Source organism: Callithrix jacchus, chromosome X (genome assembly GCF_049354715.1).
Source record: "Callithrix jacchus isolate 240 chromosome X, calJac240_pri, whole genome shotgun sequence".
NCBI lineage: Eukaryota > Metazoa > Chordata > Mammalia > Primates > Cebidae > Callithrix > Callithrix jacchus.
Genome location: NC_133524.1, coordinates 150,640,456 through 150,656,329, shown reverse-complemented (window position 1 = coordinate 150,656,329; position 15,874 = coordinate 150,640,456). Strand labels below are relative to the sequence as shown.

At 40.3% G+C, this 15,874-nt stretch overlaps 1 protein-coding gene and 1 pseudogene across 5 annotated transcripts in view; both read left to right on the top strand.

Moving 5' to 3' along the window:
- Window positions 1–15,874, top strand: part of F8 (coagulation factor VIII) — a 187,104-nt gene that overhangs the window by 104,009 nt on the left and 67,221 nt on the right. The gene's annotated exons all lie outside the window — the stretch shown is intronic.
- On the top strand, window positions 10,474–11,999 carry LOC144581155 (cytoplasmic 60S subunit biogenesis factor ZNF622 pseudogene; annotated as a pseudogene).

Here is a 15,874-nt window from a genome sequence, read left to right as displayed (position 1 = left end):
GACATTTCCAGACAGAGGGAACGGAAAATGCAAAGGCCCTGAGAATGGAAAAAGTTTAGCATGTCTGAGGAACAAGAAGGGACAAACATGACTTGTCACTTTCCCACCTTGCTTTCTAGCTCAAGAATATTTCCCTTGTCCACTGACTTTCTCATTCTCCTGGACCTCACTCTTATATTTTCTGTCTTTTCCTTGAATTTCAAACACCTTTTTTCCATTTGGCAATGCCCATTTTCACTCTTAACTGATGCTGTGCAATGAACCTCCACAGACTCCCAACATCACATTTACTGACATCTGTACCCGTATACTCTGCCTTCACACTTCTGACAATAAATAGAATGACTGTGCTCCTAAGGCCAACGTCTCCAGTTTTGTACTTGATCCCCATCTCTTCTCCCTTCATAAAAAACATTGCTCCAGCAATTTCTCCTTTTAGCTCTTACATCATCAATTTATCTGTCCACTGGATGAATCTCATCAACATCAATTATGCTATTATTTCTTCCCCTATTTTTACAAAGACCATCTTAAAATAATTGTCCCTGCTTGCAGCCTTTGCATCTTTTCCTGCCATTCTCTCCTCTTTAATCCACTCCAAAGAAGCTTTTATCTCTATTATTTTATAAGAACTACATTTTCAAGGTCATTGTTTATCTTTACATTATGAATTCCCAGTCCATATCTTAGTTGAACTCTCAGCAGTATTTGAGAGGTGATTACTCCATCCTTGATACATGTTCTTACTTGCTTTCTCTAACAGCACTTTTGTTCACTTTTCTACTAAACTCACTACCAATCTTTGTCACCTTTGTGAGTCCTTCTTTAAAAGTTAGAGTGATCCAGGCATTAGTTCTCCAACTTCTCCTTTATTCTATATATACTCACTCTGTGGCAACATTGTTTAGCCTCATGATTTTAAGTACTATCAATCTGCAGATAATTCCAGTTGAATATCTGGAGATATTCTCAGATCTCTCTCCTCAAGTCAAAATTTACATATCAACTCCCTACTTTAACATGTACACAATTAGAATCTTTTTTTAATTTTTAATTTTTTCTTTCTTTATTTTTATTTTTTTATTGCATTTTAGGTTTTGGAGTACACAATTATTAGAATCTTGATTCCTACCCCTTCCCAAAACCTGCTGATTGCCCAGCCTTCTCCATGGCAATCAAAAACCATTCCTGGCCATGCATGGTGGCTCACACCTATAATCCCAACACTTGGGGAAGCTGAGGCATGTGTACTGGTTGAGCCCAGCAGTTCAAGACCAGCCTGGGCAACATGGCAAAATCTGATCTCTATTAAAAATACAAAAATTAGCCAGGCATGGTGGTGCACAACTGTAGTCCCAGCTACTCAGGAGACTAAGGCACAAGAATCTCTTGAACCAGGGAGGCGGAGGTTGCAGTGAGCTGAGATGGCCTCACTGCACTCCAGCCTGGGTGACAGAGTGAGACTTGATCTCAAAAAACTAAATGAATAAGTGAAACTATTCCCTATTTCCGTTATTCAGTCCAAAGACCTTGAAGTTTTCCAACTCTTTTCTCTTACATTAACATCTAATCTGTAAAGGATCCTGTTTTCATCTGTTTTCACACTGCTGGTAAAGACATACCTGAGACTGGACAATTTACAAACGAAACAGGTTTGATGGACTCACAGTTCCACATGGCTGGAGACACCTCACAATCATGGCAGAAGGCAAGGAGGAGCAAGTTACGTCTTACATGGATGTCAGCAGGCAAAGAGAGTGAGCTTGTGCAGGGAAACACCTCTTTTTAAAAGCATCAGGTCTTGTGAGACTTATTCACTATCACGAGAACAGCAAGGAAAGGACCTGCTGCCACAGTTCAGTTACCTCCCATCAGGTCCCTCCCACAACACATAGGAATTCAAGATGAGATTTGGGTGGGGACACAGCAAAATCATATAATTCTGCCCCTGGCCCCTTCCAAATCTCATATCCTCACATTTCAAAACCAATCATGCCTTCCCAACAGTCCCCCAAAGTCATAACTCATTTCAGTATTAACTCAAAAGTCCACAGTCCAACATCTCATCTGAGACAGGGCAAGTCCCTTCTACCTATAAGCATGTAAAATAATAAGCAAGTTCATTACTTCCTAGATACAATAAGGTATAGGAATTGGGTAAATACAGCCATTCCAAATAGGAGAAATTGGCCAAAACAAAAGGGCTACAGGCCCCATGCAAGTTCGATATTCTATGGGGCAGTCAAATGTTAAATCTCTAAAATGGCCAGGCGCAGTGGCTCACACCTGTAATCTGAGCACTTTGGGAGGCTGAGGAGGGTGGATCACGAGGTCAGGAGTTCAAGACCAGTCTGACCAAGATAGTGAGACCCCATCTCTACTAAAAATACAAAAAATTAGCCGGATGTGGTGACTCATGCCTGGAATCCCAGCTACTCAGCAGGCTGAGGCAGGAGAATCACTTGAACCCAGAAGGCAGAAGTTGCAGTGAGCAGAGATTGTGCCATTGCACTCCAGCCCAGGTGACAGTGTGAGACTCCATCTCAAAATAAAAACAAACAAACAAACAAATAAATAAATAAAATGATCTTCTTTGACTCCATGTCTTGCATGTGGGTCATGCTGATGCAAGGGGTGGGTTTCCATGGTCTTGGGTAGCTCCACCCCTGTGGCTTTGCAGGGTACCGCCTCCCTCCTGGCTGCCTTCACAAGCTGGCATTATGTGTGGCTTTTCCAAAAGCCAGATCGAGCTTTCAGTGGATCTACCATTCTAGGGTCTGGAGGACAGTGGCCTTCTTCTCACAGCTCCACTAGGTGGTGCCCCAGTAGGGACTCTGTGAGCACTCTGAGCTGACATTTCCCTTCTGCACTGCCCTAGCAGAGGTTCTACATGAGGGCCCACCCCTACAACAAACTGTCTAGGCGTCCAGGCATTTCATACATCTTCTGAAATCTAGGCAGAATGTCCCAAACTCCAATTCTTGACTTCTGTGTACTGGTAGGCTCAACATCATGTGGCTATAATGGCTGGGACACAGGGTACAAAGTCCCTAAGCTGCATACAGCACAAGGACCCTGGGCCTGGCCCATGAAACTTTTTTCTTCTAGGTCTCTAGGTCTGTGATGGGAGGGGCTGCTGTGAAGATCTCTGACATGCCCTGGAGTCATCTTCCCCATTGCCTTGGAGATTAAATTTGGCTCCTTATTAGTTATGCAAATTTCTGCAGCCTGCTTGAATTTCTCCTCAGAAAATGGGATTTTCTTTTCTCTAGCATTGTCAGGCTGCAAATTTTCCAAACTTTTATCCTCTGCTTCCCATATAAACCTGAATGCCCTTAACAGCACCCAAGTCACATCTCGAATACTTGCTGCTTAGAAATTTCTTCTACCAGACACCCTAAATCATCTCTTTCAAATTTGAAATTCCACAAATCTCTAGGACGGGGGCAAAATGCCACCAGTCTCTTTACTAAAACATAACAAGAGTTACCTTTGCTCCAGTTCCGAACAAGTTCCTCATCTCTATCTGAGACCACCTTAGCCTGGATGTCATTGTCATTATCATTATCAGCATTTTGGTCAAACCCATTCAACAAGTCTCTAGGAAGTTCCGAACTTTCCTACAGTTTCCTGTCTTATTCTGAGCCCAAACTGTTCCAACCTCTGCCTCTTACCCAGTTCCAAAGTCACTTTCAGATTTTCAGGTATCTTTTCAGCAGCACCCCACTCTACTGGTATCAACATACTGTATCAGTGTGTTCTCAGGGTCCTTGTGCTGTATGCACTTGCTCCTCCTTGCCTTCCACCATGATTGTGATGCCTCCCCATCCACATGAAATTGTAAGTCCAGAAAACCTCTTTCTTTTGTAAATTGCCCAGTCTCAGGTATGATCTTGGCTCAGTACATCCTCCACCTCCCAGGTTCAAGTGATTCTCCTGCCTCAGCCTCCTGAATAGCTGGGACTACAGGCATGTGCTACCACACCAGTAGTTTTTGTATTTTTAGTAGAGATGGAGTTTCACCATTTTGGCCAGGCTGGTCTCAAACTCCTGACCTTGTAATCCACCTGCCTCAGCCTCCAAAGTGCTGAAATTACAGGCATGAGCCACAGCCTGGCTGAGAACGCCTCTTTTTAAAACCATCCAGCTCTCATGAGAGTTATTCACTAGCACAAGAACAGCACGGGAAAGACCTGCCCGCATAATTCTATTACCTCCCACCATGTCCCTCCCACAACACATGGGAATTCAAGATGAGATTTGGGTGGGGACACAGCAAAACCATATCAGATCCTGTTGGCTATAATTTCAAAAAATAATCACAGTTGATTATGGAGTTAGTATTGAATAAAATGAAAATATACTTAAATGGGACAATGAAGATAATTGACCAGGGAAAGCAGGTTACAAGACAAGAGAGGCAACAATGTCACTCCAGATGTTGTAAAAGTGATATTTTTATTTTTTGAATGTTATTTGCCTATATTTTCAAATTATCTACACTATATATGCACTACTTCTGTAATAATAAAATGGTATTAAAATAATAAAATCAAATCTATAAATCATACACACACAGCCCAGCCTCTTCTCTATACCTCAGTGACTACCATCCAGATCTAAACTATCATGAACTCTCATCTGAATTATTGTAAGAAGCTGTTGTGATAATTCACATGAGAATTGATACAAAGCCTTCCTGCTTCCAATTTTACTCACATATTGTGATTCTGTTTACTGTTCTCTGCTTCAAATCCTTCAGTGGAATTTCATCTCACTCAGTAAATTCCAAAGCCTTCATCATGGCCTTCAAGACCCTATGAAATCTGACCCTCTGCAACCTCTCTGCCCTCATCTGTTACCATTGTCTCCTGTTAATCCTGCCTCAGCCACACTGGCCTCCATGTTCTTCTCTAATGGACCTGTCTCTAGACCATTACAGTTTCTGTTCTCTCTGTTTAAAATTATGTACCCTGACACTCTAATGCTAGTTTTCTTACTTCCTTCAGGGCACTACTTACATTTCATTTTATGTATATAAATATTTCTCCCATCATATTTGTCAATGCACTTACCAGCACCTGAAATATTATATATTTTTTTCTTTATTATCTATCTTCTCTGACTATAAGTTAAGTTCATGAAGAGCACAAACTTTGGAGGTATTGTTCAATAGTGTGTCCCCAGAACTTTGAATGGGCTGGCATATGATAGATGTTCAAATAAATGTATGTTGAATGAATTGGTAAATGATAAATGTAGGGATACAAAAGCAGGTCTCCCATTTATGTCCAAACTCTAGGTAACACCTATTATATGGAATTGTGTCACACAGCATCCATGGGCAAGAATGGGAGCAGAGATACCAGTTAAGATGCTTGCAGTCACACAGATAAGACAATTTAGACCAGTGTGGTGGTGGCAGAAATGGAAAGAAATGGAAGGATGTTGGGTATAATTTAAGATAAGCATACAAGATTGACTGTTAATTGAGTATGGGGAGAATGAGCAGAGAAGATGTAAAGAACATTTTTAAGTTTTGTCCTGAGCAAGTAGGTGAATGATGGTGTCATTTACTGAGATATGAAAGGCTTGAGGTAGGAGAGATTTATTTGAGGAAACACTGAAGGCTCTGTATTTTACATATTAGGGTTGAGATGCCAATTAGATATCCAAATTGAGATGTTTAGTAGGCAGCTTGATATATGAGTCTGGCGAGTTAAGGAAGAGGTCTGTGCTAAAGATATAAATTTAGAAGTCATAAGCCTGTAGGTAGCATTCAAACAGCATTTAATCGGCTAAGCAAGGAAATAAAAGTAGATGTAAACTACTCGAACTTTAAGCTTGGTCCCTGTATTAGTCTGTTTTCATGCTGCTGATAAAGACATAGCCAAAACTGGGCAGTTTACAAGAGAAAGAGGTTTAATGAACTTACAGTTCCACCTGGCTGGGGAGGCCTCACAATCATGGTGGAAGGCAAGGAGGAGCAAATCACATCTTATATGGATGGCAGCAGGCAAGAAGAGAGCTTGTGCAGGGAAAGTCTCCCTTATAAAACCATCAGATCTTATGAGATTTATTCACTGTCATGAGAACAGCACAGGAAAGACCTGCCCCCATGATTCAATTACCTCCCAATGGGTACCTCCCAAGACACATGGGAATTTTGGGAGTTACATTTCAAGATGAGATTTGGGCGAGGACACAGCCAAACCTTATCAGTCCCTAAAGATAAATATCCTCAAGATAATGGTGACTCAATTAATTTTCACTCTTAACTTTCAGTCCAGTTTTCTGTCATCTCTGTTGTCTGTTAAACCTCTATTCTTTTTTTGTTTGTGGTTATTCCAGCCACAATAGTGACTTGCCAAAACAGCTTACTTTATTTTTCAGATTGTGCTAATTGTGGATCCCTGGACTGGACTTCCCTCCACCCTGATCCGACACAGTATAGACCCAATTTCTTCACATAACAGCTTTTCAAATATTCTTATATTAGATAACTCTTCTGTCCCAGCAAAATAGCTCCGATTCCTTCAATTCTTGCTCACTGAATCTTTTTTTAGCTTCCTTGCCCTTCTGGCCTCTCCAGTTTTTTCTGGCTCTCTCTAAAGGGGTGTCAAACCCTCAGATTGAGTTGCAGGGCTGATGTTATGGACAGTAATTGTCTGATACAGCAGGGCTGGAGGAACGCTTCCTGTGCTTCTTTATTCTGTGATTCTCAGAGGCAAGAATGCTCCCTGTGTTTGGGAACGGGTGTCTGTTGGCAGTTTATAATATTCTGCAAGCACTATAAAGTGATCTGAATTTTCCCAAAGTGAAACATATGGATCAGGAAAGTTGCTAAGGTCTGGGAATTTTTTTCTAACTTTTATTTTAAGTTCAGGGGTACAAGTGCAGGTTTCTTACATAGGTGAACTATGTCATAGTGGTTTGTTGAACAGAGTATTTCATTACCCAGGTTATTAAGCCTAGTGCCCATTAGTTATTTTTCCTAATCCTCTCCCTCCTTGCACCCTCCACCTTCCAACAGGCCACAATACGTGTTGTTCCCCTCTATGTGTCCATGTGTTTTCATCAGTTAGCTCCCACTTATAAGTGAGAACATGTGGTATTTGAAACCTCTATTCTTTTTTTTTTTTGTTCGTTATCTTTTTTTTTTTTTGAGACAGAATCCCATTCTGTTGCCCAGGCTGGGGTGCACTGGCAAGATCTCAGCTCACTGAAACCTCCACCTCCCGGGTTCAAGTGATTCTCTTGCCTCACCCTCCTGAGTAGCTGAGTTTACAGGCACCCACCACCACACTCTGCTAATTTTTTGTATTTTTAGTAGAGATGGGGTTTTGCCATGTCGGCTGGGCTTGTCTCGAACTCCTGACCTCAGACTATCTGCCTGCTTCAGTGTTGCGATTACAGGTGTGAGCCACCACACCCAGTCTTTTTTGTTTTTTGAGACAGAGTCTCACTTTGTCACTCAGGTTGAAGTGCAGTGGTACGATCTTGGCTCACTGCAACCTTTGCCTCCTGGGTTCAAGTGATTCTCGTGCCTCAGCCTCCTGAGTTGCTGGAATTACAGGTGTGTGCCACCATGCCTGGGTAATTTTTTTATTTTTGGTAGAGACAGGGTTTCTCCATTTTAGCCAGGCTAGTCTCAAAATCCTGGCCTCAAGTGATCCCCTCTCCTTGGCCTCCGAAAGTGCTGGGATTGCAGGTGTGAGCCACAGAGCCAGCGGATTTTACTACTTAATATTAAGTAAGGATTCAGACTTTGTGAAGTTCCATGTAAATTAGTAGATTTATGTCTAACAGAGATGTAAATAATTTCTGTCTGGTAGAAAAATAATCCCAAAGGTTATAATTATATTGCTTTGCAGGATGTTAACCAGCTTTATGTCTAACCTAGGAAACTTATTCTAACATTTTTTTTCTTTTCTTTTTTTTTTTTTTTAGAAAGACAGGGTTTCACCATGTTGGTCAGGCTGGTCTTGAACTCCCGACCTCAGGTGATCCGCCCGCCTTGGCCTCCAAAGTGCTTGGATGACAGGCATGAGCCACAATGCCCGGACTCTAACGTTTTTTTTTTTTAGTTGCATTTTAGGTTTTGGAGTGCATGTGAAAAACAGGCAAGATTGGTGCATATGTACACACACGGCAGTGTGATTTGCTGCCTTCCTCCCGTTAACCTATATCTGGCATTTCTCTATTCTTAATCATAATTTAAGCCAGTTTTAGGTTGGCAGTGCTCCCAGGAATCTGTCAGAAGAAAACATAAAACTACTCTAGAGAACAAACCAACTTTCTAGGCCTCAAATTATTTTCATAGATATTGCAAATACAATACCCAGAACGGAAAGATATTAGGTACCAAAAGAAATAATAAAAAATAAGCAAGACACAACAGAAACAACAGAGAACCAAAATAAACTCACAGACCTAAGATCTTGGAATCATCAGACAGATACCATTGTTAAAACATGTAGAAAGAATTGGTTGATTGGCAGGTAAGTAAAAAAGAAATACTACGGAATGCAGCACGTAGAGTTTAAGTGGAAAACAAAAGATATAACGAGAAACTGTGGCTAACTGTATTTTCTAAAAACTGATGTGGCAATAAAGCCTGTCCTACATGCTCTTGTACAATGTGAGAAAAACAGTAGCCCTCAGGCAGCCTTAGCAGAAACTCAGCAATTCCTGAGCCTTTCCTCTGGCTCACCCCAGTGACAAATTAAGGTCTACTCATTCTATCTGAAAGAAGTTTGTTCACGCACCAAGCACAACTTCCGTAGCTTCCACTCAAAAGAATGTCTCCTATACAACTAAACTCTGGGATTCAGGGGGGCTTTGTGTTCCTAAGTAGCCATAGGCCACAGAAAACAAAGAGGTGAACATAAAATGGGCCAAATTCCAGCAACCATCTCCCCAGGTTCAGAAGGTACAGCATGAATATGAGTACAGGCATTTGCCACAGATTTTCTCTCCAGCTTAGTACAGAGAGTTGGAGATAAACTCCTGCACTCAGCTTCACCATGAGGATAGAAGGAACTGGAATACATATCTAATGCCCCAGCCTTTCTAGCTACATCTAAAGGGTCCTCCTCTACACTACTGGTCTCAGGGTACTGACAGGATGTGGTAAATTCTAATCTCCAGGGGGTCACCAAAAACAGAGAGGCAACTGCCAGAAAAAAATATGCTTAGGCCAAAACTGTAAAAAGAGACAAAGATGGTCATTATTTAGTGATAAAGGGGTCAATTAATTCAGAGAATATAACAATTATAAATATATAGGCACCAAACATCAGAGCATCTAAATATATAAAACAAACATTAAGACATCTGAAGGGGGCTGCACATGGTGGCTCACACCTATAATCCCAGCACTTTGAGAGGCTGAGGCAGGCAGATCATGAGGTCAAGAGATCGAGACCATCCTGGCCAATAGGATGAAACCCCATCTCTCCTAAAATAAAGAAATATATATGTAGACATATATTATTAGCTGGGTATGGTGGCACACACCTGTAGTCCCAGCTACTCAGGAGGCTGAGGCAGGAGAATTGCTTAAACCCAGGAGGCTCAGGTTGCAGTGAGCCGAGATCGTGACACTGCACTCCAGCCTGGCACCTGGCAACAAAGCGATACTGTCTTAAAAAAAAAAAAAAAAAAAAAAAAGACGTTTGAAGGGAGACATAGACTCCAAAACAATAATGTTAGAGGATTTCAATACTTCACTTTCAACAATAGATTATCCAGACAGAAGAATAATAAGGAACCATTGGGCTGGAACTACACTTTAGACCAAACGGACCTAACAGACATATTCAGAATACTCCACCCAACATTCTTCCCAACTACACATGGAACATCTTCTAGAATAGATCATATGTTTGGCCACAAAACAAGTCTTAGCACATTTAAGAAGGTCAAAATAATATCAAGTATCTTTTCTGACAACAATAGTATGGAACGAGAAATCGATACCAGGAGGAATTAAGGAAAATTTACAAATACATGGAAATTAAACAATATGCTTCTGAGCAACTATTGGGTCAAAGAAGAAATTAAAAGGAACATTTAAAAAATATGGAGGCAAAGGAAAATGGAAACACAATATACTGAAACTTACAGGATGCAGCAAAAGCAGTTCTAAAAAATGGGCTCATAGCAATAAATGCCTATACCATGAAAAGAGAAAGATCTCAAATAAACAATCTAATGTTATACCTCAAGGAACTAGAAAAAAAGGACAAACTAAGAGTGCAAAGTTAGCAGAAGGAAGGAAATAACAAAGATTAGAGCAGAAATAAATTAAATAAACAGTAAAAAGATAGAAAAGAGCAATGAAACAAGGAGTTGGTTTTTTGAAAAGCTTAACAAAATTGACAAAGATAGAAGATGAAGAAATGGTATCTAGAAGGCAATGAAATAAAATAACTGCCAAAGTAGAATTCTATACCCATTAAAAGTTTGGAGTGAGAATTGAGAAATCAGTGTGCTGTGTGGCTCATAACAACTGCTGTGGAGTTAAGTCTGAGGGTCTCCTGGGGCCAGGGTGCTGATCACTAGGTTTTGGCTTGCCTGTATTTCTCACCTGGTGATGATGATATCAACCCGCATAACTTGCCAGGTGGCATTCTGCAACACAGACATACAGCAGGCCCACTATGAGATGGGCACCATTACAACCTGTGGCAAAATGTGGCCTTAATGATCCTAGTCACTGCTGAGGGCTTCCAGGAGTGAGTGCAGGTGCAGTAAGAAATTTGCCTCTTTCAACACCTACAAAAACTGCTTCAAGTCCTAGCAGCGTGTTGAACTACAGAAGAAGACCATGCAGGCTGTGAATAAGAAAGTGGAGATGATGAATGAAAAGAACTTGGACAGGGTGGACAAGGATGCCAGAAATGCAGTCATCCAGCAGGCCATCAAGGCTCTGCCATCCATGTCTCCCAAAAAGGAGCTCCCAGCACCTGCAGAGGAGTCCAGGAGTTCCGTGGCCATGGCTGCTGGTGGCCGTGTAACCCATAAGAGAAACCTGACTGAGAAACTGCCCCAGCTCCAGTGGTTTGAACAGTGGGTGAAGAAGGTGGCAAGGCAGCAGGAGGAAGACAGTGAGGAGGAAGAGGACCTGGATGAAAATGATTGGGAAGATAATGATTCTGACGAAGAATTGTAATGTGAGGATACTGAAGCAATGGATGATGTGGAAGAGCAGGATGGAGAGGAAGAAGAGGCTGGGGAAAGCCCACCCCTTGGTGCCATCTCTGTAATAGATGGCTTATTTTGTCCCAGTATTCAAGCTCACTCATGAAGAATGGGGCTTATATGACCAAAGTCTACTGCTTCTTTATTACCAATATAGAATATCTTTCAGATGTTAAGGGACTCATTAATTACTTGGGAGAAAAATTTTATGTTGAGAAGATTTGCTTGTGGTGCAATGAGAAAGGGAAGTCCTTCTACTCAACAGAAGCTGTACAGTCCTATATGATCAGATGGTGATGCCACTTTGGAATTTGCAGACTTCTGTAATTTTAGGATTAGCTACCCAGATCACAAGGAAGGGGAGGACCCTAATGAGGCTGAGGAGTTGTTCTCAAGAAAAGACTTAGAATATGAGGATGAAAGCATGGAACTGATTCTGACTTCTGATGCCAGAGTGAGTCATCACTTCTTGATGAGATACTATAAACAGTGATTTGGCTTGTCAAGAGCTGTGGCAGTTGCTAAATATTAGAAGGCCACGGGCCGAGTGCTTCAGTATTAGAGAGCCCTAGCAGCTACATGAGAATGAGACACGCATTATATCCAAAGGATGCAATTAAAATGGATGCTGAAGACAGAAATGAAGAACATTGTCATCCAACAGATACACTTCTAGGTTGTATGATGGACACTTTTGCTGCTACTTCACTTGCTCTGACTTAATAAAAATGTGAATCTAAACAATTTTTGATTAAAGAATAAAGGTGAAAGAAGTACATTTCAGACAAGCGTAAACAGAGAAACTTCACCACTATCAAACATCCACCAAACATATCTCCTGAAGAAACCTGACACCGATAAGTATTATGTGACCCTCGTTGATGCCCCAGCACACAAGGGCTTTATTTTTAAAAATTAAAAATAAATAAATAAAAACAATTAGAGTGATATCACCAAAATGGTGAATAGAAACAATCTGGCTTCACACTCCCCCAGAGAAAACCAAAAACAACTATTCAGTGACTGGCTTATCAGCAGGAATATCCCAGAACTCAAATCAGAGGCTGTGAGGATCTGAGTGAGCACACAGAAGAGAACAACTGTAAGCAGAAGATAACAAAGATGGGCCTCTTTAACTGCAACATCCCCCTTCGGAGCTGCCAGGCACAATGTAGAAATGTTCCCCTAGACTGACGGTATGTTCCCCAGTTCTTGGGTTCCTTTGCAGAAAAATCATCCCTGCCTTAATCCCTGGGAAGCAGTGTGATTGCCTCTAGGGTTATAAATCCTGAAGGCGGCTAGAGACAAAGGATGGAGGTGGCGCTAGCAACCGCAGCATGCAAAACACATTGGCTGCTCTTCATCTACGCCAAAGAAGACACCAAATGAAAGAGACTGGTAAGCTGTAGGAGGCACACTCCATGGCTCATCTGGACGGACACAAAATCCTAACCAAATGTCCCACCCAACCAGGATATCCAGTTTGCACCTCCACCAAATCGGGGATGGTCAGTAATCCCAAGTCTTTGCCAGAGCTGCAGCAAACCTGGGTTTACACCACCATCTAGTGCCAAAAAAGAGGAAGTAATCTCAGATGAAGGGACCTCTAATTCGCGCATAACCTTTAGACAGGCATACTCCTGAAAACCCAAACGAAGGCAAACACAAAGACTGGAGTAAATACAGCATTCATACAAAAGCATAGATATATGTGCCTAAAAAACAAAAGCAAATAAATGGAAATAGCATGGAGCCAGTAACCACCCAAATGAGATGGCAAATTGTGAGCTCTCTGATCAATAATACAAAATAGTGGTTCTGAGGAAACTCATAACACAAAAAAGCAACTGAGACATTTATGAGGTACATTTAACAGAGAAATCGGAATAATAATTTAAAAAGCAGAAATGGTGGAGCTGAGAAATACAATAGCTGTATGGAAAAGAATGCCCTGGAAAGTCTAAACGACAGAATTGATCAAACAAAAGAAAGAATCAATGAGCTAAAAGACAGGCTACTTGAAAATACATAGTCAAAGGAGAAAAAATAATTAAAAGGAATGAAGAACACTTAACAAGATCTAGAGGATAGCCTCAATAGAGCAAATCTAAGCGTCATGGGCCTTCAAAAGGGAAAGAGCAATGAGTAAAAGCTCAAAGAAGTAATAACAAAATATTTCCAACCCTACAGAAAGATATACGTATCCAGGTACAGGAAGGTTGAAGATCACAAAACAAATTCAACCCAAATAAGACCACCCCAAGGTATATATTAATTAAACTCTCAAAGGTTAAAGACAAACAGAGGATCCTAAAAAGAGCAAGAAAAAAAGAAGCAAATAATATATAAAGGAGCTCCAACTCATCTGGGAACATACTGTAGACCAAATGAACCTACCTGACATTTTAAAGAATATTTCATCCAACTACTGCAGAATATGCATTCTCATCAGCACATGGAACATTCTTCAGTATACACTATGTTAGGCCAGAAAACAAGTCTCAACATTTAAAAAATTATAAAATTATGTTAGTATCTTTTCTGACTACAGTGGAATAAAACTAGAAATCGATAACAAGACGACTTTTGTAACTATACAAATACGTGGAAATTAAACAACATGCTCCTGAATAACCAATAAGTCAATGAAGAAATTGAGAAGCAATGTACTGAAACAAATGAAAATGAATGGGATACAACAAAAGCAGCACTAAGAGAGAAGTTTATAGCTATAAATGCCTACATCGAAAAAGTAGAACGATTTCAAATAAACCTGGTGATGATGTAACTCAAGGACATAGACAAACAAGGGCAAACCAAACCCAAAATTAGTAGTGGGAAAATAATACTAATAATAGTAATCACAGAAATAAATAATATTGATAAAAAGAAAACAATATGAAAGACCAGTGAAATTATTTTTCTTGTAATATTTGTAATCCATGATTTCTTTTATTTATTTTTTATTATACTTTTAAGTTCTGGGGTACATGTGCAGATCATGCAGGTTTGTTACATAGGTACACAGGTGCCTTGGTGGTTTGCTGCACCCATCACCCACCCCCCTGTCATCTACATTAAGTATTTCTCCTAATGTTATCCCTCCTCAATCCCACCACCCCCTGCTATCCCTGCCCTAGCCTCCCCACCCCCACCACCACAGGCCCTGGTGTGTGATGTTCCCCTCCCTGTGTCCATGTGTTCTCATTGTTCAACACCCACTTATGGGTGAGAACATGCGGTGTTTGGTTTTCTGTTCTTGTGTCAGTTTGCTGAGAACGATGGTTCCTAGCTTCATCCATATTCCTGTAAAGGACACGAACTCATCCTTTTTATGGCTGCATGGTATTCCATGGTGTATATGTGCCACGTTTTCTTTATGCAGTCTATCATTGATGGGCATTTGAGTTGGTTCCACTTCTTTGCTGTTGTGAACAGGGCTACAATAAATATATGTGTGCATGTGTCTTTATAATAGAATGATTTATAATCCTTTGGATATATACCCAGTAATGGGATTGCTGGGTCAAATGGTATTTCTATTTCTAGGTCCTTGAGGAATCGCCACACTGTCTTCCACAATGGTTGAACTAATTTACACTCCCACCAACAGTGTGAAAGTGTTCCTATTTCTCCACATCCTCTCCAGCATCTGTTGTCTCCAGATTTTTTAATGATCACCATTCTAACTGGCATGAGATGGTATCTCAATGTAGTTTTGATTTGCATTTCTCTAATGGCCAGTGATGATGAGCTTTTTTTCATGTGTTTGTTGGCTGCATAAATGTCTTCTTTTGGAAAGTGAAAGACCAACTAAATTTTTTAAATGGCTTTTTGAAAGATAAACAAAATTGTAAAACCTTTATCTAGACTAAGGAAAAAAATGAGAGAAGACCCAAATAATTGAAATCAGAGATGAAAAGTGTCATTAAAACTGATAACAGAAAAACAAGATTTCACTAGAAACTATTATGAACAACTATATGCCAGCAAATTGGAAAAACTAGAAGAAATAGATAAATTTCTGGGCACATGCAACTTACCAAGATTGAACCATGAGGAAATAGAAAACTTGAACAGACCAATAACAAATAATGAGATTGAAGCAGTAATAAAAAGTCTGGCATCAAATAAAAGTCCGGGACCTGATGGCTTCACTGCTGAAGAAAAACTTACACCAATTATACTGAAACTATCTAATATTTCAAAAAATTGAAGAGAAAAGAATGCTTCCAAACTCGTTCTACAAGACCAGCATTATCCTGGAACCCAAACCACACAAGGACACAACAACAAAAAGAAAACTACAGGCCAACATCCCTGATGAATATAGATGCAAAAATCCTCAACGAAATACTTGAAAACTAAATTCAACAACACATTAAAATGAGTGTTTCTCATGCTCACGGGGAATTCATCCTATAAGGAAATCAATAAATGGGATACACCACATTAATAGAAGGAAAGAGAAAAACCATATACTTATTTTAATAGCTGTCAAGAAAGCATTGAATAAAATTCAACACCCCTTGATGATAAAAACTCTCAACAAATTGGCTTTAAAAGGTGCATATCTCAAAACAGTAAAGGTTATATATGACAAACCCACAGCTAACATTATACTGAATGGGAAAAAATTGAAAGCCTTTCCTCTAAGATCTGGAACAAG